The sequence below is a fragment of the Elaeis guineensis genome, chromosome 7, assembly GCF_000442705.2.
Source record: "Elaeis guineensis isolate ETL-2024a chromosome 7, EG11, whole genome shotgun sequence".
Taxonomy (NCBI): domain Eukaryota; kingdom Viridiplantae; phylum Streptophyta; class Magnoliopsida; order Arecales; family Arecaceae; genus Elaeis; species Elaeis guineensis.
This window is the reverse complement of record NC_025999.2, coordinates 104,337,892-104,362,899: the sequence shown is the minus strand read 5'-3', so window position 1 is coordinate 104,362,899 and position 25,008 is coordinate 104,337,892. Positions and strand designations below refer to the sequence as shown.

The 25,008-nt window shown below is 35.5% G+C and overlaps 1 pseudogene; it reads left to right on the top strand.

Moving 5' to 3' along the window:
* Positions 1-449: 449 nt before the first annotated feature.
* On the top strand, positions 450-24,276 carry LOC105047841 (uncharacterized; annotated as a pseudogene).
* The last annotated feature ends 732 nt before the right edge of the window (positions 24,277-25,008 follow it).

Here is a 25,008-nt window from a genome sequence, read left to right as displayed (position 1 = left end):
TAATCGGCAGCTGAGTGGATTTTTTTAATAAAAAATAGACATAAATTTGATGCAAAAATCCGGAAAAGATTCTGCTAGCGAAACCAATCCGTATAACCCAAACTTGCAAGTAGCAGCAACGGGCATGGCACAATTTTATATATATTGTCACGTCAAATTTAGTGACATGATTTGTGATCCATGGAGTGGCCAATTGAAAGCCAATCCAACAAAACTGCATGCCCCTTCAAGAAGCCGCATTCATTCCCTTGCCGTGCAACAAGCTCCTAACCACCGAGGGTTGCGGGACCACTGGTTGCTAGCAGCGATGGCATCGGCACGGATCATTACGTCCACGCGTCAATTCATTGGTGCATTCCCGCCTTTGTTCATTTAATCTCCCGTTTTTCGCCCCCTTTTGTTTCTCTTTTTTCCGTCTCTGGGACTCTGAGGTGGGAGCCACGGAAAAGAAAGGGTTTTGCTACAAAAAGAAAGGGCTATACGAAGTGAAAAATAAAGGAAAAGAGCAACGAAAAAGGAGCGTAATATGGGAGTGGATCGGTTTATTGGAGGCTCCGAAGTTCGCCGAGGCCGCGCTCCGGGCGGTAAGGGTCATGGTTTTCGAACCAATGGATTCCTCTGAGACCACGAAGCCCGCCTTCACCACCTCTCCCGCGGTTCCGGTACATTCTTTGCTCTATCTCCCCCTCCACACCCCCCCTCCCCCCGCGCCCCCCGCACCCCCCCTCCCCCAACCCACTTCCACGATCCGTCTTCTTGGTATCTTCGTTCACGTTCTCCCTTTCTCCCACCTTAAATCCGTTGTCTTTTTGCGATTTTGGGAAAGATCTGATGTTGGCCTTCTTTGGAATAAAATCGTGTTTTTTTGCATCAATCTCTACATTTTTTACCTCGTTTTGTGGTGGCTTAGATGCTTTGCTTTCCATCTCTACCATCCTCGTTTATTTGTAATGAGAGTTCTCGGAAGTGCTGGCTTTCGAATCTATTATCTCTATTTCATTTATTTGTTTATTTATTTAATTTTTGGTGTAATTTGGGAACTAGGTCTTCGGATTTTGGTTTAATGGTTGTTGGATCGAATTTAGAGTGCATCCTGAACTGATTATCTGTAGACTGCAATTGGATTTTGAGGTGGACGCGGAGAATTTTATTTCTTCTTGGGTTTCATTGCGAAGCTTCTTTAAGCATTTAAGCATCCCCTCCGTTGGTATTTCTTTGAGGATTTCAATCCAATATGTGGAATTGGTGAGAGTTTAAGTAGGGGTCTGTTTCTGGATGCTTGTTGATATTTTGGATTGTGTTTTAGGAAGTTCTTTTACTCGTATGATCACTAATCTTCCTGAATCTAGTTGTATGATCTCAAGAATAGCCCCAATATTTCCTTTAGTTGTTTCCCTAAAGAATTGCCTTTTTCAATTTCAATATAGTTATTATTGTGTGTTCTCTTTAACAAATGTGCTTCGAGAGTGATGGTGGCTCGTCTTGAGATCTTGCCCCCTTCATTATTTCAGTTTGTATCTCTGGTTTCTGGTTAGTGGTCATTGATACATAAAACTGCTATTTATTAGTTTGGAAATTGCAGTTTGCTGTAACACACCAACAATTTATTGAAAAGATATTCTTTTAAGTTTTGCAACTTTCCAATTGTCTTTATTTATGCATTTAATATGCAATTAAATTCTAATGATCACAATTTAAGACTTCAAATTTTCAATTGGTAATTTCCCTCAAGAGTTTTCATTGCCTTTAGTGATTCTTGTACAGTTGGTCGATTGTGATTTGGATTTCCCTCGTTTTGTTGCCTTTTTGATCTAGGTTTTCTTTTATCTTATTTTTCTAGGATTCTTCTTTATCCAGCTATGTTAGTAATTTGTCTCCTATACCGTTAGTCAATGCCAAGCCTGGTGTGCCAATTTATGGAGATATCAATTTTCCATCCCCAGAACCTGTGTTTACATCACCACATGTTAGTCACCCTAGAAAACTGAAAAGGTATTGATCTTTTTAGATGTCACTTAACTAGGCAGAATAGTTTTAGATGATTAAAATCATCTTATCAAGTATGTTGTTCTTATCCAGACCTCAACATCTCTTCCTGAATGGTGCTGAGAATTTTCATCCTGTGTATGCATATAATGCCACCACATGCTCAGAAAGTGCGCAGATTAATGGACCATTTGCCTCAACATTGATGGTTCACTTTGCCCCTTGCACTCAGAAAGAATGTGATGATGATTGTCACTCCCAGGATCAACCTTGCAGCAGTCCTTCAAGTTGTGTGGATTCTTTTCTCACTGACCCTTTGGAAAATTGTGTCAATCCCTCTGGTTCACCTGATCTTTGTTTGAAACATGCTCCTGAAATGCCTGAACCTATACAGGCTGACTGTGCCAGTGCCAATGAAAAACAAAGAAAATGTTGCAAGGAGGATTTTCCCCAATTGCGACCTATTACTCCACTTTTGGTGAATGAGATTACAGCCGATTCCATGTTGTGTTCAACTTCTTCTGATTTTCCTGATCTGTATTCAGAGTAGGCTTCTGATCTTCATCAAGCTTTACCGAATGATTTTACAGACGCCAAGGAGTCCAATGCAGAGATTCATGTCTCCAAGGTCAATAAATGTACAATTACTAAATCTAATGAAAGTTTAGGTTCATCACATCAAGCTGAAGATGGCCCTGCTGGAGAAGAAGCAGTTTTCATTGTTGCTCAAAATGAAGGCAAGTTGAAAATGGCTGGTGAGGCCAAGAAAATTAATGAGAGATCACTTGAGCATCCAGGACTGGTTCCTACTGGTGCCAATACTGGTTCTGATTCATGTGTAGTCGTGGCTACTTGCTCACATCATAAGCCAGAACCAACGGATCAGAATGTGGCAAGTTATCCTTCTTTTGGCTTAACGAATAAGGATGGTGATGTTGTGGACCATAATAAGGCAAGCCCTACCACTTCAGTGAGGGGTCTCAATGGAACACAAGATGCCAGTAAGAATCTTGCTAAAACAGGAAAATGGGGTGAGCTAGATTCATCCCCTCAACGGCTACCAGAAACTCTTCAGGATACTCTGGCAGTTGACGAGCATCTTGATGATTTGAGATTAATGTGCACTGTATCTGCTGAGAACTAGTTTGCATATCATCAGGAGGTACATATTAGCTCTTATATAGCATTCCTTAAACTTCCAAATCGGAGTAGTAAAGTAGGACATTATGTTTGCTTATTGTGCAATTGTATTTGAGTTAAAAAAAGTCTTTTTTATTTGGTTAAATCCTTGCTGATATGTCTTTGAAACTTACATTTGGAAATCATGCTAACATTCTTCTTTTTTATGTATTTTTCTGCTAAATTTTCATTTACAATGCATTCATGCTCTCTCATTCTAATCTGGCATGATTTATGGTTATATAATTAATTATGCTAGTCCATTCTTATAGTCATCTAAATTTTGGAACAAAATGCTCATGATATTCAAACCTTGCTATCCAGCTGTGCAATGTATGTCATAAAATATTAATAGCTATCATACATTCAAGGAGCCCTCAGTCTCTGGACATTGAATTGCGCAGTGCAAGATATCACATAATAGTATCTTGTTTGCAAGCTTACTAGACCATGACAAACAATCCAAAGTCATATTGCCTTCTATGAGTTATAAATGGAGCTAGCTAACTGCTTGAAATTTGTTGCAAGAGGATGGCCAGAGTGCTGGTGTGATGTTTATCCAATCACAAGGTGCTTATGGTCATGCTAATCGTAAAATCATACATGATAAACATTCCAATAAAATGATCTTGCTTCGATGTTCAAAACAACTGCTTCACAAAGATTAAATTGTAGCAAGTGATCTAAAGCCCATTAATGCAAAAATGGATGATGGCAAAAGAAAACATCTTGAAAATTTGAACAAAGACTTTAACCATGGACTAAAGTTCTGAGCACATGAGGGGTTTGTGGTGATCAGGAGCTATGAGTGGATGTGATCATTAGATGAACACATTAGAGCAGAAGGGTTGTTAAAGTTAATCTTACAGGATGGTGCAGGAATGAAACTGGGAACAGGAACAAACTTTGGAGAAGGAAACAATAAATACTGTTCACTGTTTGAAGTCTAATGTTGAATTAGAGTGGATTGACTCATCATGGGTAGTTTTGGCACCATGTTGCAGTGATTTTTATTTCTAGAGGTTTTAATTTTTATCCATGAAATGTTCAAATCAAATTGATATTAAGCAACACTCTTAGAGGGATGGAATGACTTTCGGAACATAAATAGGCTGGCTTTCTGTGACAAACTATGTTCATCTGCCGTTCCATCTTATGAAGTCTCGAGTTCTGAGAAACTATTCTATATAATTAGTTTCTGTGCATGATTTGACAGTATATATATTCTCACTTGCTAGTCTCTTAGTTTATGAATGCTTGGAGCTTCTGTCCCTAGAATTGTTCTTATACTTTTTAGAGTTTTTAGGTAGATGCAAAAGATTTCATTTAAAATTTTTGACAGCTTCTTGTTAGTTTTGAAGGAATTTCCTTGCCTCGGTGCAACTTGTCACAAATTATGAAGGTTAATTTTATAAGCACTTGATGAAATGTTGTCTGAACCATGTAATCACCAATTTCACCTATGTTGTTCTATCCATATGCTTTGTGTCGATGATGCCTTTTATGTTATGAAATATTTCACCTTACTAATGGAACTTGATCTCTGGCAAAAGTACTTCCTTTTACTCAAAGCATCCTTTAGTTATTCATTGCATGGTAAGTTCATTTCAACCCCCGGGTCTACTTATGCACTGAAAGGAAAAAGGGAAGACATGAGTATTAGCTTACAAGAAAATGGAGTGAATAATCATGTGTTGGACTATCAATGACTTAGTTGGACCTTTTGTTTTTACCTGGCTTGAAGACAAAAATTTTAGGCACTGGTCCTTAATTGCAACCCTTAAATATCCTTAATTTCAACCCTTAAGCTTGACCAAACTACCTTATCTTATCCTCTCACTCTTGTGGTGCTTATAATCTAGATAATATGAATATATAATGAAGGACATGCGAAAAGTATGCAAATACATAGGAAATTTGAGGAAACTTCCAAACTTGGAGAGATGGTGATTGAAATAGAGAGGCTCAGGTGTTGTCAAGGTCATGGATGCCTTTTGTTTAATTTGTGAAGTGACAAAAGCAAAGCAAGAAGAGGGAATGATGTATGCGGGCACGGTGGAAAGAGGTATGTAACATTTTGACAGTTAGATTAGTAATTCTTTTTTCCTCCTAATTTTGAAAGAACTAGTAATAGCTTCATGTTTATTATTGGGTTGTGTGTGTGTGTATAAAACTTTCAAAGGCACAGGCTTGACATGTTTAATTCTGGTGGTCATTATAATCTAGAGAATATGAAAATGTAATGAGGGACAAGGGAAAATTATATAAATTATTTGAGGAAACTCACAAACCTGGAGTGGTGGTTGTTGAAATTGGTAGGCTTGTGCATCTTCAAGGTCATGGTTACCTTTTTTCTGTGTGAAGTGACAATGATGAGAGCAAGAAAGTGAATGATGGATGTGGGGAAGTTAGAATAAGGTATATAATTTGGAAGTAGCAGAAAAATCAATCAATTTGAGAGTTGGATGAGTGACTTTTTTTCTCCTAATTTTGAAAGAATAATCGGTGATTATATACATGTTTATTATTAGCTTGTATTTGTTTAATCTCAAAGGTTCAAGGTTGACCTAATTTCCATTGGGCTTGGACTTGAACTCGAGCGGATCCTGATCAATCAGTACATAAATACCTTTGACTATTCTTTTGATGAACCTCATAACATGAGAATGTACTGCTTCCCGATGCCATGCTAATTTTTACTTGAATTATAGAATTTAAGAAAATCATAAATTTGTATTTTCTCTTGTGTCTATGGATCATATTGGAGTTGACTGTCCCTGTTAAGAGTCTCTCTGTTAGTATGCTTTCCTCTATGTTCAGTGATACTCAATGACACCATTGTCTTCATTCTTCCTTATTTTTCAGTATATGATTATCAACTTCATTTTCATAAAATCTGTTTATCCCTTCCCGTTCTTGAAGTATTTCTAGATATAGAGCAGCCCTGCATTATATTGCCAGGACAAATGTAAGAAATAATTAGGTTGAGATCACTTAATGCTTTCTAGGACTAGGGTCATGTCTGGTAGTTAGAACATTTAAAATTTTTAACCTTTCTTTTGTTAGGAATCTTGTTCCCCTATCAGGAATTGGGTTAAGGAGAGGAGGAAACATATTGTGTCAACAGGCTGGCCTGCTCTGGTTATCCTGAAGGCCCGGCCAGAAAACATTCTGGCTTGGGCTCAAGATTTTGGTCTGTGAGTTGCTGGGCCTGAAACTGAACTTTTAGTAGATTATGATGACCATATTTCTTAATGATTTTATACTTCCCATTATTCTACTGACAGTAACAATTTGACAGAACCTGGTAGAGAATGGATTATTTGTTTTCGCAATTTAATTTCACAGACATACCCATCTCATTCGACAGATCAAATTTTTACTTTATCCTCAATAAAATGGTTTTAGCACATACATCATGCTGATATCTACTTGCTTAATTCCAGGTAAGATGTTGAATAGTTACAGATTTACTAATTTAAAATTTCAGAATTTTAACCTTATAATCCTCAGTTTTGCATTGCTGTTCAGTTTTATGTTATGTGGTGTTGAGGCTACGTGCCCAGAGTACGGAGCCTTCTCCTCTTACCGAAGTCACGTGAGGTATTGTCTGCTCTGGAGCGGGGCCCAGGCCACATGACCCGGTGAGAACCCCACCCCTCACGGTTTTGCCCCGCAAAAGGCACCTCACGTGGGCAAGAGGGAGCTCGCACTCTTAAGCAGTAGACACTCTCGACTGTGGTCGATATGGGACTTTCGAGGCTCGGCCTCCCGATGCCCGACCCACAACATAGCCCCCCCAGTCGAGAGGGTCGTATGCGTGAGTGCGGGGACGGGTTCCCCTACCTGGCGCGGCAATGTTGAGGCTACGTGCCCAGAGTATGGAGCCTTCCCCTCTTACCGAAGTCACGTGAGGTATTGTCCGCTCTGGAGCGGGGCCCAGGCCACATGACCCGGTGAGAATCTCACCCCTCACGGTTTTGCCCCACAAAAGGCGTCTCACGTGGGCAAGAAGGAGCTCACACTCTTAAGCAGTAAACACTCTCGATTGTGGTCGATATGGGACTTTCGGGGCTCGGCCTCCCGATGCCCGACCCACAACATGTGGGTTAGCATAACTGCATGGGAGGATCTTTTCTGAGTTCATCAGATGTGAGGTCCATGAGTTCTATTAGTACTAGATTCATTTTTTCGGTTGCTATACTTTTCAGATTTATTGCATTTAAATGATTATAATAATCAATGTAGGAGGGTATACAACGTCAACGTGGCATGCGCAAATGTCTTCAGTTTGAGGTTGTTGAGAATCATAGAATGAGCATTGGGTGCAACAGAAACTCTAGGAAATTAACAAATGATGTGTCCAATGCAGAGTCACCAGCAACTCCTCTGAACATTGGTACCATAAATGCTTGTTATGCGGAAATGGTTGCAACCTCTGGTAACAGCAATCAGTTCGATCTTTTTCTGGGAATTTTCTGTGCAGATTTCTACTTAAGGTTGATAGATCAGGCCAAAGAAAGGAGGCTTCCCTGTGACAGCTCCTAAGCCATCTGGAATTGGCTTACATTTAAATAGCATTGCAAGTTCAGGATCGATCAACTGTAATATGAACATGCATGATACAAGTTTTCGAGGACAGAAGTCACACTCTGGGGGTAATAGTCAGGTTTTACAAGAGTTCAAGAATCACTCAGCTTCTATGAGCGTAAAATGACAGGATTCAGCTATATTGACTGTGACTTTGGAGAATAATTCTGCCAATGGAAACTGTGAAGAGAAACATTTAGGGAATCAGGAAATAAAACTGCCAAATTCTTCAGTTAGTTACCAATCTCCACTTGATGTGAAACCTCTTCAAAGCTTCGGCAGTCCACGTTTATTGATCACTGCATGGCTCCTTGTAATATGAAAAGGCCACTTCCAGATGGTGCTAGCAGTTCCATGGAGGCAACTCAAACAAGTCCTGGAAAGAAAGGGTAATGTGTTCATGTTGGTACACTTGACTTTGTTTTTTCTCCACTTCCTATTCCCACTCCTATATCTTGTTTCATTGTTATTTGAAACCTGTGATGTCCAGAAAAAAGGCACCTGAAAATTATGGGCACAAGCATTGCAACTGTAAGAGATCAAAGTGCCCGAAACTGTAAGTGTTTCTTGAACCTTGAATTGAGATATATCTGTGATTTTTCGCCGGTCATAGGTTCATGCCTTCTTTTTATTCATATTTTTCAGCTACTGTGACTGCTTTGCTGCTGGAACACTTTGCACCAAAGCTTGTGATGCCACGAGTGCTTTAACAGACCTGAACTTGAAGATACTGTTCGTGCAACTAGGCAACAGATAGAGTCTTGAAATCCACTGGCCTTTGCTCCTAAGGTTGTCCAGCAGGTCTCCAATCCACTGAAAGATGATGTGTAAGAACTTCCTTACCGCTCCTGCTTGTGCATCATTTGGCATTCCTTCCCATCGTGAATAGCATTAAAACTGCCACATTCTGCAGGAGAATAAGCACATGGCACCAACCTCAGCTAGACATAAAAGAGGATGCAATTGCAAGAAGTCACTTTGCCTGAAAAAAATACTGTGAATGCTCTGGTTTCTTGAGCAGTTACATGAAATTTTAGTTATTTGTTCTTGTCTTTATATGAATAATACTCGTTTCTAATTATTTCTATCCTGAAAGGCTGGTGTTGGGTGTTCCTTTGGATGCCGATGTGAAGGTTGTGAGAATACATTTGGCAGGAAAGATGGTAAGAACTTGAAACTGTTTTTGTGCTGCCTCCTAAAATCAAGTAGCCGTTATACTGTAACCTGAGCAACAGCCATTGGTTAACTGACCCAGATTTCCAGTAAAATCAGTGGGTATCTAACTGCTGAAATCTTATTTATGTGATATCGGGTACTATGTCAATAGGAATGGTAAGTGTGTGGCTTTCAGGTTGGTCTGTTTTGGTGGTGTTGGCATTTCATGCTTCAGCAATTGAAAGTAGAGATGCTTTAATAATCCATGCGGCAGCCATTATGAGATCTGATCAAACTAGATAAAATAGGAGAGCTTTATGGTAGCTAGAAAAGGGCATCCTTTGGGTCATTTGTTTACTCTATTACTGGTAAAGTACTGCATCGAGAGAAACAAAGGACATGCCTTACATCTGGAGCTAATTTATAATAATGATTACTGCTTTATTCTGGTAAGAAGATAAATTTATTTTGTCCTTTTTTATTCGGTTCAAATAATATATAATATTACACATGTAAAAGAATACTTTTCTGTGATAAGCTGGAAATTACATTTAGCGGAACTTAATGTAGGAAAAAACAAGGCATAAATATGGATTAACTGTAGTGTCAAGCCTTCCATCTTTCCTGAATGGCTTTGCCATTCTTCATCATTCATTCTAAGTAGGAGCTGCATACTTTGTCATCTTGAGCTATATTCCATGCTCGTACCATCTTGGTTTGTTTTCCGCACTTCATTCATAATTTGCAGAACTTAAAGCTCCCTTTGATATACTCCTTTCCAACTTATCCCAGGTTTACCTCTTCATCATGCTTATCTAATGCAGTTGGCGTTCTTTATGGTGTAAATGATATAATCCATTGTTGTACATATATGCAAGTGTCAATCTACATGATTGTACCATCTTGGTTTGTTTTCCACCACTTAATGCATAATCTACGCAACTTTAAAGCTGCCTTTGACCTACTCCTTGCTCATATGCTAAGCTGATGCATTTGTTTCTCTTTATGGTGCAACAATCTAATCCATACAACATTGAGGGTCTTATTGTCACTTTCTTTTAGACTTGGAGCCTAGGGAACCTTGCACTAAGGCTGCAATGCGGGCAGGTTCATCCGGGTTGAATGCTAGGGCTAGCCCTTGCCCAACCTTTATATTTTCCAACCCTTATTCAACACAACCCGACCTCCCACCTGAATTGACTGCATTACATGTTAAGCTAAATTCAGGTCGGGTCTGATTGGGCTGGGCTGGGTTGGATTAATTGAGTTAGGTATGCATGCACAAGTAATTTAAGGTTGGCCAACTCGTCTATTGTGTGTAATCAGTCCATATGTTTACTTCAATATGAGGAAGATTATCACAGATGATGAGATAATCACTGAGTCAACTCAAGCAAGTGAACTTCAGTTGCCTGTGCTTAAATGGTCGTGGAGTTGGATTCCACAGCATCTTTTCCATAAGAAGTTTTTGCGGTTGTGGAGTAATGCTAGTATCCTTTAGGTTTGAGATGGACTTTATGTACTGGTAATCTCATGATGACATTGCTGCAGGAATACTTATGGACAACACTTGCCTTTTCATGGGCTTTTGAACTGATTGAGATGAACCTAAGCATTTGCTTAATGTATCTTTCCAGAGAATGTAAATTGGTGGAATTCAAGTTTCTTTAACAATGGTTTCCTATGATGACTTGGTGAATAGATTTATTGATGAGTTGTGAAGTTCTTTGTAGCTGGACTGTTAAATAATGATGATAAGTATGGAACCTTTACAATAATGCTGATTCAGAGGGATTTCTTCTATTCTATGTCAGAGGCATTTGTCTGTTGTAACAATAGAATGGATTTTTCATTTTTGAAGCTATCTCAATAAACTCACTTGCCCAGGAATCTAGAAGAATCTGTTTATTATCTCATTATTGTCTTTCGGATGATGTTTATGATGAGGTATTGCTAGATGTTGGATTATATCGCCATTGTTCACTAGAAGATGGTAAATATATAGAAGATAATGTACTTGATGAAAGTTCTTGTGTCTTTTGGATCACAAGTTATTGCAGTTTCTCCGCATGGGAGAATCCGATGCAGTTATTTGATTTTTTTTTTTCCTTTTAGGGATATCATCTGTGTTTTTTTTTTTAAATTTTCTAACTGAGTGGGATGATGTAGCTTATTTCAGGGTAGTCTTATCTCGCTTGTAGATGTGATGGCATCTGACTTAAGAGGGGTTTTCTGAGACAACTATGCTGACTATTTTTATATATATTGTTTGCCCTCACGGGGATACCTGCATGGGAGAGGATACCTCTCATCTTTTTTTATTCCAATAATGAATGCATTTTTTTATTAGCAAAAGTGCCATCCTCTTTTTTTGGAACAGAGGAGGGACTCCTTTGGTATTTTGATTGGAACTATTGGTTTGATTTGAAATATCAAATTGAATCAGAGCTTTTATTCGATTGAGTTTTTTTGTATGATCTGTGTGAAAGACTCACCCATATAATGTGATAAATTAGGAATGTTTTTCACTTGAGGTCTTCATCTATGATTAGGTTTGAAATGGTCCTTAAGGATCTTTTATTACATTTGAATTAAAATAAGGATCTTTTATTACGTATGAATTAAGATTGGACCTCCAAAATTTTTTTTCTTTCCCTTCCATTTCTTTTCCTTGTGCTACTGTTCTCTTCGCTTATTCTCCTTCCTGCTCTAGCTGGGGCTGCAACTGCCGATAGCAGTACACTCATCTTTTTCTTTTTCTTTGTCCATTCAACATCGACCCTTCTTTTTCAACTCATTCCATTTTTGTCAACAATTTGTTGCAGCAACCTAGTTATTTTTCTTGTCATCGTTGTCATCTTCTTTTCCTTGTCCATCTTTTTTTTTTTGATCCTTTGCATCATGTTTGGAGAAATAAAGATTCATTATAATAGCTTTTTTTCATGCATTGTGATACGTGGAAAAAGTAATGTTTATATATATATATATATATATATATATATATATATATATATATTCTCTCAAGTTAAATAACTTGAATACCTTCATGTTGACTAGAATAATATTGTTTAGTGGGCTATGGAGAAAACATCCTCATATGATACAACCTAGATATTGCAAGTTTAATTCTATCTAGATGAAATATTATAATTATCTGTGCCTTGATGGCTGTGACAAAAGATAGAAGAAGAGAGCATGCAAAAGGTGTATGCTTTATTTCATGAACTAGTTGCAAGATTTTGGTGAGGATTTAAAAATTTTTGCAGCCTCGAAGATCTGGCAGACGCTGGAAGCTGGCTTGTTAACAAAGTTTCTGAAATTATCAGCTATAATCTTCAAATAAATCTCACTCTAGTAGTTTGAAGCAGTTGCAGACAATATTATGGGATAAAACATTGTGATACCATTTAGAATTATGACTATGCTTTTTCCCCCATAATTTTTGGTGGAGTGACCAAACAAAAAAATGTGTTAATATTACAGGTTGTGGGGAAATCATTGAAATAGAGCATAAAAAGTTCGATGGGAGCTGGGAGAGTAGTCCATCTTGTGCGAAACTTGAAGGCATAGATCTCAAGAGGAAAGTGATTAGCACCAACCAGCGCCGGTCACACCGTCAATTCAATGTCAAAGGTATGGTTCATTTGATGAAAGAACAGGTACTCTTATTTAGTACAACATACTACTGTTATTTTTGTTCCTACGTTCTATGGGATTGTCTGCTTGATTGCTTTTGTTCTTCCCTCGTGTTATCTGTGGCAGTGGAAGTGATGTAACGTAAAATCTCATTGCCCTGCAAGCTATCATGCGTCACCAGAATCTAGTGCATCTATCTTACCATATCATGGAGCGGCTCCAAGTTCTCCGGTGGATTTGATGAGCAATAATGCATCAGAACATGCAATAGAAAAAACTCTCTAGTCCCCAGTGATCAGGAACCTGAATTTCGTCCGTCTGCGGTGAAAGTGGAACCATTCTCCTCTCCCGACATGTGTAATCCCTCGCCAAATCCTTCGAGCGCTAGTTGCGTCTCTGTTGCGTTGAGAATTAGAAAACCAAAGATTTTGCAGATAAAGTTGTTTCAAGGAAATGCTCGCTTATCGGTGGGTTCACTTTGTTGGCGCCAGTAACTCCGCCACCTCCGTTTGGTGAAAGCAGGTTGGTAGTGGAGCCAGATTCCGACAGTGGGGTACATGACAATCCAGAGGATGATACTCCAGAGATTTTGAAGGACAGTCAAAGGTAAGTTCTCTAGTACAGAAGAGGGTCTCTCCACCAAGCAAACACTTGAACGAGAGTAGGTCCATCTCTTCACCAGGTCATTGGAGTGGTCGCAGATGCATATTGCACTCTGTGCCTTCATTTCCTCCGCTTACTCCGTATAGCAATGATTCCAGAGGACACGTACTACATGAATTGCCTTCCGCTAATTTTGAGGCAAGTACTGGCAACAATTTTTGGAGCCCTTTTTCAGGATAATGCAAAAAAAAAATTTATTTATCAAAATATATCAAAATCAAATTTATTTATCAAACTAATGCAAAAGAGAAAAACACCATTTTGAATGGCGTTTTTTCTCCCTACCACGTCACCTCCCATTTCCACGGTGGCATCGTCCAAAAAAAAAAAAAAAAAAAAAAAACGCCATTCCAAATGGCATCTTTAAAAATGCCATTTTGAATGGCGTTTTTAAAAACGCCATTCAAAATGGCGTTTTCATATTTTCTCAAAAAAAAAAAAATCGTGAAAAAATAAGAAAATTGGTTTTTTAAAATTTGAAATTAATTAATAAATTAAAATTGTAATTTTGATTGAAATTTAAAATATAAAGATTTGAATTTGTAATTCATTAAAAAAATTAATTTAGATTTTTTATTTAAAATATTTTTTAAAAGATGTCAAAAAAAATCTTAAGAAATAAAAAAAAATATCATAGAAAATAAAAAAAAGAGAAAGAAATATGAAAGAAATAAAAATTTAAAATTTAATTGAAAAACATCGTTCGAAATGCTTGTCCTAAATTTTTTTTAAAAAAAATTTAAATAATAAAAAAAATTATAACTTAAAATTTAAAAGAAATAAAATTTTAGAGATTAATTGAAATAAAAATAAGCATTCAAATTACTTTGTCAAATTAAAATTAATTTATTTTAAAAATATTCAAAAAAAATTGAAAAATAGGCTAAAAAATTTTTATAAAGACATAAAGAATTGAAAAAAAATAGAAATTATAATTGTAATTGAAGAACAAAGTTTATAATTTTTAATTTTAAGAAATAAGAATTATAATTTTAATTGAAATTAAAATTTACTTTTTAAATAACTAAATTAATTGAAATATAAATTTTTCAGAAATATTTTAAATAAAAAAAAAAAATACGTAATAGAATATCAAAAAGATAAAAATGGAAGAAAACTAAAATTAAAATTTAAAATTATAAAAATTATAAATTAGATTAGAAAAAATATATCATAAAAGAATAAAATTAAATTAAATTAAATACAATTTCATTTTTAGGGTATTTTATAAATGTGACTTAAAAAAATTAAATTTAAATTAAATTTTGATAAAAAAAGAAATACATTAATAAGTTAAAAAATGATGAAAAGTTAAAAAGTTAAAATTTTTAAAAAGTCAGAAAAAATAAGAATTATAAATTTAAATTTTAAAAAAAATAAAATATTATTTCAAATTACTTTCTCAAATTAAAAATAATTAATTTAAAAAAGATTCAAAAAAATTTAAAAAATAGACTAAAAAAATCTTATAAAAATATAAAGAATTGAAAAAAATAGAAATTATAATTGCAATTGAATAACAAACTTTATAATTTTTAATTTTAAGAAATAAGAATTTAAATGTAAATGAAATTAAAAATTATATTTTAAATAACTAAATTAATTTAAATATAAATTTTTAAAAAATATTATAAATAAAAGAAAAAAAATACGTAATAGAATATCAAAAAGATAAAAATGAAAAAAAACTAAAATTTAAATTTAAATTTATAAAAATTATAAATTAGATTAGAAAAAATATATCATAAAAGAATAAAATTAAATTAAATTAATTATAATTTCTTTTTTAGGGTATTTTATAAATGTGACTTAAAAAAATTTAATTTGAATTAAATTTTGATTAAAAAAATACATTAATAAGTTAAAAAATGATGAAGAGTTAAAAAGTTAAAATTTTTAAAAAGTCATAAAAAATAAGAATTCTAAATTTAAATTTTTAAAAAAATAAAATTTTAAAGATTAAGTGAAATAAAAATATTTTTTAAAATTAATTTCTCAAATTAAAATTAATTTAATTAAAAAAATTTTTAAATAAAATATAAAAATCGTCTAAAAAAATTTCATAAAAAGATAAAGAATTGAAAAAAAATAGAAATTCTAATTGTAATTGAAGAACAAAGTTTATAATTTTTAATTTTAAGAAATAAGAATTAAAATTATAATTGAAATTAAAAATAATATTTTAAATAACTAAATTAATCTAAATATTAATATTTAAAAAATATTTTAAATAAAAAAAAAAAACGTAATAGAATGTCAAAAAAATAAGTGGAAGAAAATTAAAAATAAAAATAAAAATTATAAAAATTATAAAAAAAATATTTCATAAAAGAATAAAATGTAATAATTAAATTAATTACAATTTATTTTTTCAGATATTTTATAAATGTGACTTAAAAAATTTTAATTTGAATTAAATTTTGATCAAAAAATAAATACATTAAAAAGTTAAAAAATGAAAAAAAAAATCATAATTTTATCAGATATGATTCTGAAGTCTCAAAAGCAAGAACAAAAGATGTGTAATCTATTAGAGGCAATTTCAATATTTTTGGAAGCGTATTTTCTAAGAAAAATAGATTTATATTTTTTAGTCGACCCCATGAATCGACTCATGGCTAAAAAAGTTTAACGGCACGCAAAATTTTTGGAGAAATACAAGACATACACAATATACACAAGAGACATACAAGAGATTTTGAAAGAGAAAAGCAAGAGCATTCAAGAGGGCATTCAAGAGCATTCAAAGAGAGGGTTTCTCAAGCCAACTTTTCAACCTTAATCAAGAGCTCATTTAAAGCCTTCAAGAAGTCTTCAATCAAAGCTCACCAACTCCTCAAGCGTTCATTCAACTCTTCATCCACTTTGAGAAAATCCAAAAGGGGCTTCTTTATTTGAGTAAAGTGTATTTAATGTTATATTCGCTCATTTAAGGAGCTATTCTTGTACTTATTTGTGCTCTAAACTGTTTTACTCTTTGTGAGTAATTGTTTTTGTTTTGGAGGGTTTCCAAAACAAGTGAAGATTGATCCGAATCTGAAATCGGAGTGTATTGGGTTGGCTTGTACCCGAAAAATAAGTGGACTAGCTTGGGATAGCTAGTGTCGGAGTTTCCGACGTTTGTATTCGGGTTGAATACAAGTATAGTGGTTTGGAATTTTCAAGTAGGAGCTTGGAGAGTGGATGTAGGTGCAAGGTTGGCACCGAACCACTATAAATCCTTGTATTTGTGGTGTGCTTTATTGTTTCTCTTTAATTCTTCATTATATCCTTGCATTCTTGCTTTAGGTAATTAATCTTGAACTAAAGTCCTTCTCCTCATTCATCAAGCTTTTGACAAATACTTTTCATAAGTAATTAGTTAAGCTTAAAATTTTTAAAACCCAATTCACCCTCCCTCTTGGGTTGCATAGCTGGGCAACAATTTATTTAATTTAATTTATAATTTTTATAATTTAAAAATATAATTTTAGTTTTCTTCTATTTTTATGATATATTACGTATTCTTTTCCTTTACTTAAATTTGTAAAGGAAGAAGGAGAAGATCGAGAAGGGAGAAGGGAGAAGGAGAAGGGAGAAGGAGGGAAAAAAAGGGGTTTGGGGAGGGGAGAGAATGGCGTTTTTTCTTTTTATTTATTTTTTTTTTAATTTTTTTACTTATCTATTTGTAATTTTTAATAAATAAATTTAATTAAATAATAAAAATAATAATTTAAATGATAATTTTTAATTTAAATTAAAATTAAATTTTTTTAAAATTTATAATTATAATTCTTATTTTATTATTATTTTATTATTTTTTATGATATTTTTTTAATTTATTTTAAAAATTTTATCATTTAAAATTATAATTTCAGTTTTCTTCCATTTTTATCTTTTTAGCATTCTATTACGTATTCCTTTCCTTTACTTAAAAAAATATTTATTTTTTCTAAAGTTCAATTCAAAAAGCAACATTTGATATATTATTATTTACGTTATAATTTTTATAGTCCTTTCAGCATAATATTTTCTCTCCTAATGTTCTGAGACACGTTCGAGTATGTGTATCCATATGAACCGATCATAATATCCAATCATTTAAAATTAAATAATATAAAATAAAATCAACATTTAATATTATTCAATAGAATAAAAATGTCAAACGTATAAAAAAAAAAATAGTACAACAAAAATGTAAAAATACTAAATACAAATACAACAAAGACTAAGTCCCACAAGGACGTCGCGGCGCCCGTGGTCGCTTGGACCTTCTCAAGAAGGTCCTCACCGGCTGCTCCTGCTGTGATGGCTCCTCTCCTATATCAGTGGAGGAGATCTGCTGATCATGCTGCTCAGGAATAACTGATGCTGTCGGATCATCTACGGACTGAGAGACCCGTTCAACTCTCTCATCTGGATACACGGATGGACCTGAAAAAAAAAGTATCATACTCATGTGGCCAACTGGTACCCGGTGATGGCATCTGGGGGATGTAGGAAGAAGAAGATGCTGCCATCTGTGGATGAAAAGACGGTGGCATCTGTGCAGCATCAAATGATGACATATGCGGAATATGCAGTGATGGCATATGTGAAGCATATGGTGACGGCGTATAACTCATATCTGGCGCCCGAACTGCTCCATACCAAGGCACACAGGTATGTGGATCAACACCAATCGCCACCAATGCTCCGGAACCTGTTCTCTCCATCTCCCGCAGTATCTGAATCCGCTCGTCCTCATCAATCGTAGATAAAGCACGACGAGTGTCCAATACAAGATCCGACACAGAATCAGTCTATAAAATAAAAATAGAACAGTTAGTATAAAACAATCAGTATAGTGTACAATATAAAACAAAAATATAACACAAATAACATGAAGTAATTTTCATAATCTTACCAAAAGACGTACAGTAGAACTCTCGCCCTCGTATCCAGAAACTGCATACTGAGACTGTCCAATGACTCGCACCGTAATGCTAAAAAATCAAGTCATGTAGTCATCAGTATATGAACGACCTCTCAAAATAGGATCACCATGAACAATGTGATCTCGACGTGCATGTCTGATATGCCAGTCGATATGAGCTCTCCCTCGTCGATCAATACGATGAAGTCCCTGGCTGGTATCAAACTGCTCTGGGATGCCCTGAGTCTGACCAAACTGCCGCAGGACACGATCGGGAAGATGCCACTCTACCACATCAAAACAAATAAGTGGCACCCTAGCAGTCCATATGTCGTGTCCAACTGTACACATCTGCGGCAGTATAGCCAATATCCCATCTGTATATGGCTCCCATAAAAACTGATATAATATAGTTAAAATAAAAAAAAAATTAATAAAAAATTATAATAGATTATGAATACTGTAAATTGATATTTGTAAAAAATTCAAAATTTATCCGTCTAGATGTATCAACTAATGTATCCAACTGGCACCTATAAACCCGTGCCACTCTTGTCGATACGTGATGAACGTTGAATGCAACGTTCCATCTGTTTCACAATGTACTAATATTAAAGAAATTTAAAATAATAAAATTTAAATAAAAAAAATAATATTTCGATACCTGTATCCTAATGATCCGTCTAGTCTGAATGGAACATCAGGATCCTGCTGCTCTGATGGCATCTCGAGCAACTGTCGTCGTAATGGACTGATAGTCGGCATACGCTCCCATACCCAAATCTGTAAAATTTAAAAATTAAATAAATAATATATCGAATGTAAAATATAATTAATATTAAAAATTAAAAATTTTAATTCACGTACCTGTAATAATACAAGATAACCGCCAATCTCGCTCTGATCAGCATAGGAACCCCGACACATAGCTCGGTATAGACAAGCTAGTACTGCACTGCCCCAACTGAGTCGACGAGCGAAGTCTAAATCCTCTAATAATGGCAAAAACATCAACTTCATCTTATTCGATGAAGTATCAGGTAACAGGATACCACCTAACAATCGCAGCACCTGACCCCTAACATACTGCCGCACCATCTCCTCTGGTGCATCATCCGCAATATGAAAATGACGATAACGATCATCCAAACACTCAATCCTGAGTCGTGAATGATCGAAAAAATGTGCGTCGGGCTCAAATCCTAACAATCGCAAGCACAAAGCCTGCCACTCCGGAATGGTAAGTGTGGGATCAACTCCGTTAACTGGATCTCCATCAACTGGTAGTCCAGTAAGGATGCTGACATCTTGTAAACTGATGGTCGCCTCACCAAATGGAAGATGAAATGTGTGTGTCTCTGGACGCCATCTCTCAAGCAAAGCAGTAATAAGACCAACGTCCATCTGTATACGACCGATCCGATATACTCCATAAAATCCCAGATATCGTAAATAATCTAACACTCTATCTGGGATGTCTTCTGTCCTCCAGAAATCTGCATCGGATCGTCGTAGACGAAGATGTCTGGACTCCTGCAATAAAATATAATAATTAGATAACGTACATTATTTTTAAAATAAAAATTTAAAGAGTAAATAAGATTGTAATGCTTACGCCGCCATCTAAAATAGTCTGTGATCGATGGTGCTCCTGCAATGTAAGAATGCTGCTATCTCGGGGACCGGGATATCGTGGATCGTAAGCCATAATACGCTGTCTCAAGCAATATTATCACAGATGTATTAAAAAAATAAGACAATATATTTTAAATTTTTTTTTAAATACAATATTATCACACCATACAACTTAAACATAAAATTCAGTTCATCCCAACATATTAAACACGAAAATTCAAATACAATCCCACAGTACTTCATAAAATTAAATGCAATTCCCAAACTGTCCAAACTGGACAATCAATTGACCAATGTATGTATTTTACGATATCCATATAAAAATATATATTATATATATATTTTATATGGATAACGTAGAATATTATACATTGATCAATTGACGGGTCTACGTTTTCATGAAATGCAATATATTTAAAAATTTAACATACAACTGGATCTAATTAGATAAAAATAAAAATAAATTAATGAGATAAAAAAACGTACACCGGAACCCGTGGACCCCACCGTCGTCGCAGCCCATCGCATCAAAGCCATCGCCACATGGGGCCCGCCGTCAGGGCACGCAGCCCCACCAACCGTCTAGGCCCACAATCGAGACGCGGGGCCCACCGCCGGGAGAGGCGGGGGCTGAGGACGGCCGTCGGGGCGCGGGGCCGCCCTGGCCATCGGGGCGTGGGGCCCGCCGCCAGTCGGGTGCGGGGCCCGTCGCCAGCCGGGGTCGGGCCCACCATCGAGATGCAGGGCTCGTCGCCGGGAAGCGCGGCCCGCCGCCGGGAAGCGCGGTCCGCCGCCTGCCGTCTGTGGCCGCCGGCCAAGGAGAAGGGAGAGAGAGGAGGGGGCCGGGGCCAAGGACGAGATGCGAGACCCGCCGCCGGGACGCGCGGCCCGCCGCCGGCCGTCTGTGGCCGCCGGCCAAGGAGAAGGGAGAGAGAGGAAGAGAGAGAGAAGAAGAGAGAGAGGAGGGGGCCGGGGGCCGCCGTCGGGACGCTCGGCCCGCCGCCGGCCGTCTGTGGCCGGCGGCCAAGGAGAAGGGAGAGAGAAAGGAAGAGAGAGAGAGAGGAAGAGAGAGAGGCGGGGGCCGGGGCCAAGCTGGGACGCGCGACCCGCCGCCGGGTTACGCGGCCCGCCGCCGGCCGTCTGTGGCCGGCTGCCAAGGTGAAGAGAGAGAGAGAGGAAGAGAGAGAGGAGGGGGCCGGGGGCCACCACCGGGACGCGCGGCCCGCCGCCGGCCGTCTGTGGCCGGCGGCCAAGGAGAAGGGAGAGAGAGAGGAAGAGAGAGAGAGAGAGGAAGAGAGAGAGGAGGGGGTCGGGGGCCACCGCCGGGATGCGGGACCCGCCGCCGGGACGCGCGGCCGCCGCCGGCCGTCTGTGGCCGGCGGCCAAGGAGAAGGGAGAGAGAGAGGAAGAGAGAGAGAGAGAGGAAGAGAGAGAGGAGGGGGCCGGGGGCCACCGTCGGGACGCGCGGCCCGCCGCCGGGACGCGCGGCCCGCCGCCGGCCGTCTGTGGCCGGCGGCCAACGAGAAGGGAGAGAGAGAGGAAGAGAGAGAGAGAGAGAGGAAGAGAGAGAGGAGGGGGCCGGGGGCCACCGCCGGGACGCGGGACCCGCCGTCGGGACGCGCGGCCCGCCGCCGGCCGTCTGTGGCCGGCGGCCAAGGAGAAGGGAGAGAGAGAGGAAGAGAGAGAGAGAGGAAGAGAGAGGAGGGGGCCGGGGGCCACCGCCGGGACGCGCGGCCCGCCGCCGGGACGCGTGGCCCGCCGTCGGGACGCGCGGCCCGCCGCCGGCATGACTAAAAGAAAAACAGAGAGAGGGGAAGAGGGAGAGAGAAAGAGGAAGAGGGAGAGAGAAGCGGGAAGAGCTCACCGCCGCCGAGACCTCACCGCCGTGCCGCCGTGCCGCCGTGCCGCCGGAGAAGATCGAGATGGGAGAAGGGAGAAGGGAGAAGGAAGAAGGAGAAGAGGGAAAAGGAAGAAGAGGGAAAAAATGGGTTTGGGGAGGGGAAAACGCCATTGTCTATGGCATTTTCTCCTTTTTTTTTTTAGTTTATTTATTTCTAATCTTTTAATTAATAAATTTAATTAAATAATAAAAATAATAATTTAAATGATAATTTTTAATTTAAATTAAAATTATATTTTTTTAAAATTTATAATTATAATTTCTATTTTATTATTACTTTTTTATTTTTTTATGATATTTTTTTAAATTTATTCTAAAATATTTATCATTTGAAATTATAATTTCAGTTTTCTTCCATTTTTATCTTTTTAACATTCTATTACGTATTCTTTTCCTTTAGTTAAAAAAATAATATTTTTTTTAAAATTAAATTTACAATTTTTTTTTCACATTTTTCTTCATTTTTTAATTTTTTAATGTATTTATTTTTTGATCAAAATTTAATTCAAATTAAATTTTTTTAAGTCACATTTATAAAATACCCGAAAAACAAATTGTAATTAATTTAATTACATTTTATTCTTTTATGAAATATTTTTTTTATAATTTTTATAATTTTAATTTTTAATTTTAATTTTCTTCCACTTTTATCTTTTTGACATTCCATTACGTATTTTTTTCTTTATTTAAAATATTTTTTAAATATTAATGTTTAAATTAATTTAGTTATTTAAAATATTATTTTTAATTTCAATTATAATTTTAATTCTTATTTCTTAAAATTAAAAATTATAAACTTTGTTTTTCAATTACAATTAGAATTTCTATTTTTTTTCAATTCTTTATCTTTTTATGAAATTTTTTTAGGCGATTTTTATATTTTATTTAGAAAATTTTTTAATTCAATTAATTTTAATTTGAGAAATTAATTTTAAAAAATATTTCTATTTCACTTAATCTTTAAAATTTTATTTTTTTTTAAAATTTAAATTTATAATTCTTATTTTTTCTGACTTTTTAAAAATTTTAACTTTTTAACTTTTTACTTTTCATCATTTTTTAACTTATTAATGTATTTCTTTTTTATCAAAATTTAATTTAAATTTAATTTTTTTAAGTCACATTTATAAAATACCCTAAAAATGAAATTGTATTTAATTTAATTTAATTTTATTCTTTTATGATATATTTTTTCTAATCTAATTTATAATTTTTATAATTTTAAATTTTAATTTTAGTTTTCTTCCATTTTTATCTTTTTGATATTCTATTACGTATTTTTTTTCTTTTATTTAAAATATTTCTGAAAAATTTATATTTCAATTAATTTAGTTATTTAAAAAGTAAATTTTAATTTCAATTAAAATTATAATTCTTATTTCTTAAAATTATAAATTATAAACTTTGTTCTTCAATTACAATTATAATTTCTATTTTTTTTCAATTTTTTTTGAATATTTTTAAAATAAATTAATTTTAATTTGACAAAGTAATTTGAATGCTTATTTTTATTTCAATTAATCTCTAAAATTTTATTTCTTTTAAATTTTATGTTATAATTTTTTTTATTATTTTAATTTTTTTTTAAAAAATTTTTAGGACAAGCATTTCGAACGATGTTTTTCAATTAAATTTCAAATTTTTATTTCTTTCATATTTCTTTCTCTTTTTTTTATTTTCTATGATATTTTTTTTTTATTTTTTAAGATTTTTTTTGACATCTTTTAAAAAATATTTTAAATAAAAAATCTAAATTAATTTTTTTAATGAATTACAAATTCAAATCTTTATATTTTAAATTTCAATCAAAATTATAATTATAATTTATTAATTAATTTCAAATTTTAAAAAATCAATTTTTCTATTTTTTTACGATTTTTTTTCTTTTTTTTTTGGGAAAATATGAAAACGTCATTTTGAATGGCATTTTTAAAAACGTCATTCAAAATGGCGTTTTTAAAGACGCCATTTGGAATGGCGTTTCTTCTCTCTTTTTTTTTTTTTTTTTTTTTTGGGACGATGCCACCGTGGAAATGGGGGGTGATGTGGTAGGGGGAAAAAATACCATTCAAAATGACGTTTTTCTCTTTTGCATTAGTTTAGTAAATAAATTTAATTTTGATATATTTTGATAAATAAGTTTTTTTTTTTGCATTATTCTGAAAAAGGGTTCCAATTTCTGAGTGTTATAACAATACCAACCATCACTTGCTTTTGTGCCTTGTGGAGTGACATTCTCTCTCTCCGCAGGATGTGATGTCACGACCAGTATCTCTAAAAGCAGCAGCGGTGCGGACTTCTAATGGCCTCCGTATTGCGTGCACCAGGTGCCATTGGACCGCGTCAAATCCCACGGTGGATAACACGCCACGCTACCCCTTGTATGTCACCGATTCCCGATTGCGCGCTCCAGGATTTGCTCTGGTTCATTTGCATCTGGTGCATGCGATAAGTTCTCCCTGCAATGTCGGCACAACGGTCATGGGTTGGGTACCGGTGGCGCATAAAATGTTAATTTATTACCGTAATACCTACTAGTCTGCGAAACGCTCTGCTTCGTATCAAGTAACGATTTTGTTTAGAAAATATGTAAAAAATAGAAAATGCAAACCTACTCGTACACCAGCCATTGAGCTACTGATTCTCTCTCATCAGGCTGCTGGTTATTTTTCCTTTTAGGTTGTCAACGGCCTCTTGCACTAGAATACGTAAGTATTCCCTACATTGCATGTACCTCGTTACCATACATGCCATCAATTAGAACACTCATTCCTTCTTCCTGTTTTTTTTGGGGGGGCTAGAAACACTCATTCCTTTAATAGTGCATCAAGACGTGCTTTTGATGAATGTAGCCGCAGAAGTAAGTGGTTGCCATTGTTGGGACGATGCTGCTCAAACCTGGCATCAAATTGAAGGTTATTGTTTTGTCAGCAGAAGCCTCAATACGTTTCGGGTGCATACCCTATAGGAACGGTTTCGGGTAGGCCTTGTGGTAAGTCAGTTTCTTAGAAAATAAACTACTCTTCCCATAGGTGGTGTAATTGGCGTCCACTCTTTAAAACTACTGTAACTATAAACAGATAACTAGTATTCAATCTTTACATTGCAAAAATTTAATTGATAATAATAATAATATTTTATATTAAAAATTATTCTCATCGATTAATCTTATGATGAGATCAAAAGGATCTAGCTAACTTCTCAAATCAATGAAAATTATTGTATTTGGTATTATTTTTTTGTCATACTATTAATATTTATATTTTTTATTTAAAAAATATAAAAAATAAAAAAATAAAATTTAACATATGGCGTTGTGAGAGATTATTCTATAATCTTGAGTGTCAATATAGAATGTCATCCTTAATAT